The 3588-nt window shown below is 40.1% G+C and overlaps 1 pseudogene; it reads left to right on the top strand.

Annotated features, from left to right (window-relative positions):
- The first annotated feature begins 314 nt into the window (after positions 1 to 314).
- Positions 315 to 1430, top strand: LOC147640101 (25S ribosomal RNA; annotated as a pseudogene).
- Positions 1431 to 3588: the final 2158 nt, after the last annotated feature.

The following is a 3588-nucleotide window of genomic DNA, read 5'->3' on the forward strand; positions in this document are numbered from 1 at the left end:
GCCCAAAATATGTCCAAATGCCCCCTAATGGGTGTGAAAAATCCTTGAAGTGAAATACTTAGCCTAAGGCTTGAATTTGACAAAAATCTAAATGTTTGATTAAAATAAAGCATTATGATGGTCTCCACGGATGTTGCTGCAATGTGAAGTGAAGAAATTAAGCCAAGTGTGAGTAAACAATGGGAGTAACTGTGACTCTCTTAAGGTAGACAAATGCCTCGTCATCTAATTAGCGATGTGCATGGATTAATGAGATTTCTATTGTCCCTATCTACTATCTAGCAAAACCACAGCCAAGGGAACATGCTTAAAAAAATCAAGGGTAGGGAAAGAAGACCGTGTTAACCTTGACTCTAGTTTGACTTTGTGAAATGACTTGAGAGGTGTAGAATAAGCGGGAGCCTTTGGTATAACTGAAATACCACTACTTTTAATGTTCTTTTACTTACTCCATGAGGTGGAGGTAGGGCTTGGCCCCTACTTCTAATCTTAAGGTGCACTCACATGCCGATCCAAGTAGAAAACATTGTCAGGTAGGGAGTTTGGCTAGGGCGATCTGTTTAAAAGATAACGTAGGTGTCCTAAGATGAACCCAACGAGAATAAAAATCTCGTGTGGAACAAAAGGGTAAAATCTCATTTGATTTTGATTTTCAATATGAATACAAACTATGAAAGCATGGCCTATCAATCCTTTAGTCTTTCGGATTGATTTGAAGCTAGAGGTGTCAGAAAAGTTACCACAGGGATAACTGGCTTGTGGTAGCCAAGCATTCATAGTGACGTTGATTTTTGATCCTTGGATGTTGGCTCTTCCTATCATTTTGCAAAGAAACATTCACCAAGTGTTTGATTGTTCACCCACAAATAGGGAACGTGAGCCGGGTTTTAGACCGTTCATGAGACAGGTTGGTTCTAGCATACTAGGAGTGATACCATAATAGTAATTCAACCTAGTATGAGAGGAACTGTTTATTCTCATAGCTGGTCATTATGCTTAGTTGATTCTCATAGTTTTCTGGTGGCACAAAGCTACCATGTGTAGGATTATGATTGGACGCCTCTAAGTCGAAATCTATGCTAGACATGGTGCTCTCTACCTCCCTGGTTGTTACCCTACTCATAGTAGGGTAACAAAGCTACCATGTGTAGGATTATGATTGGACGCCTCTAAGTCGAAATCCATGCTAGACATGGTGCTCTCTACCTCCCTGGTTGTTACCCTACTCATAGTAGGGGTGCTTGTGTATCCCCAAGAGCATGTGTTGAGAGCCTCCATTGAGGCGGTAGAAGTGGCCGCCCCAAGGGCTGTGAATGGAAATTCTAGACGATTGGGGAGATGAATCATTTGTAAATGACTGAAATATGTGGCCTAGTATTACAAGCAGTAGAGTGATCCACTGAGATTCAACCTCGTTGCTATACCGATTTGTCCCCTTCTCTCCTTATAAGCGGGGTTTGCATATGCCTTGGATAAATGTGTGCAGGGTGGACTTTTGTGTGACTTACAGTAGTGTAACTACCCACAAAGTACACTTTGCGCATGCCTCCTTGGAGTGCAAGTGCCCCCCCCTAGCGCCGCATGCCCATGCATGAAGTAGGGTAGGGGGGAGGGACATTGTAAGAAGTTCCACGGTGGACCTAAGTGGAACAAACACTAGTGTAAGTGTATGTGTTAGGGTCATCCCGCCTACACTTCAAAATGCCCATGGTAAACTTCGATGGATGTACGAAGGAGTATTTGTCTTAGCATATGTTCGTTGGCGGCGGTAGACTTGGGTGGATGTGTGGAGAAGTATTTGTCTTAGCATATGCAGTGGAATTGGGTGGATGTGTAGACAACTATTTTCTATCAAGGTTGTTGTTTGGATGCCCCCCTCCTCTCTTCAAAACGCCCTCGTCAGTGTCTTGGAAACATGGAATGTTTTCGATATGGGAAACCTCCTCCTCTATTTTTCTTGTAGTGTCTTAGATTTTCCTCCTTTGATGTGGTGCGGTCATACCAGACCTCCCAAGAAGTCTTGGTGCTACACCCTTTTTTTCTCCACTTCGATCTTCAAAGTTCTCATTTGAATATTTACTACTACCATGATATGGGAGTGGCCCTTTGTATGTTCTACCTCCTTGATGAGTTGATGAGACGGCTTGTCAAAATCTTTTATGCTCAGCAAATGGTGATCTGCCAAAATAGGCTCCTAAGGTAGGTTGCAAAGAAATTATGAGTCAATGTGTATTTTATTATATCTTTGATACAATGAGATGGACTAAGCTCGGGAGTGAAATATGGACTTAGGGCATTGTAAAGGTCACTTATATGGACTTAGAGCTTTTAAAATACTATGTTTGAACGATTCCACAAGAAAATGTATCCGATTTAGTGACCGGATGAATGCCAAAACGAGTTGTTTTGATGGTTTAACGGCCTATTTTAAGGGGATATTTGGAGCTAATGGACTTTGATTACAATGTGGCTTTGTAGGAATGTTAAGACTACCTCCTTGAAACTTTCTAGCCTACTAGACGTCACTTTGAACCATCCTTCCAAGAGATATTGCCAATATTATGTCTGCGCTAGACCTAAAAGCGATAGTTTGTGGACAATAAGTGTCATTAATTCATTTTAGGCATCATCCATATTTATTGACGATCTATATATATTTATTGGGACATGTAAAAGCTCCCTTGTGCATATTTAATTTTACAAGAGATGTACAATTTATATGGTTTTAGGTTCACATCTATTTTTAAGTAGATTAGCTTGCAAGTTCCGAATAAAGCAAGCTATTTTTGAAGAACTCGGCATATTTGTAAAAGGACACTATTTTGAGCCCCTTAAGTTATTCAAAAAATATATTTAAATATACCAAGAGGCAGCAAGGTTCACTTTCCTTCATATCCAATTTGTAGAATTGCATTAACAGATTTATCTTTGATTTTTTTGCTTGTGTGCCAAATAATTTATTGAGTTTATACCATGCATCTTTTGTCCACTATATTCTTGTGATGTGATGAGTGATTTCATCATTTAAACTGAGTGCGATAAGTCCCAATGCTTTCTCATTCTTGCTCTTCCACTCATTTTCCCCCTCTCACCTCTGGGCATTCATCTCTTCTCTCAACTAGCCCCCACAGATTTTTCCTCATGAGCAGATACATGGTTTTTATCTGCCATGTGTAGAACTGCTCCCCATTAGATTTGGCTATCTCTTGTGCCGTACTCATGATGATGTGAAGGGGGTCTTACCTCTTGATCAAATTTCAAGATTCAAGGCTAGTGTCTACCCTTTTACAACTCAATCTGGTGTTTAGGTGATGATTACAACAGATTTATTAGCATAATTTTACCAGAAATTACATTAAACCAAAGGTAACAAATCTGTATGGAATGGTTGGAGTATCAAACCATCTCCGAATTGTAATTTGAAGTTATAGGGTTTTGTATCAGATACCTAATGGTACTGTAGACTTGATCAAATGAAAACCCCTAGGGCCAAGAGGAATTAGAGCAATTTGATCTGGAGCAGCAGAGATCTCATTTCTCCTTCAGAAATGTGGTGCCAGTGATTTAGTAAAAATTGGCAGCTACGTT

The sequence above is a fragment of the Cibotium barometz genome, chromosome 3 (genome assembly GCF_041138505.1).
Source record: "Cibotium barometz isolate CiBa-2024 chromosome 3, ASM4113850v1, whole genome shotgun sequence".
In the NCBI taxonomy this organism is placed as follows: Eukaryota; Viridiplantae; Streptophyta; class Polypodiopsida; order Cyatheales; family Cibotiaceae; genus Cibotium; species Cibotium barometz.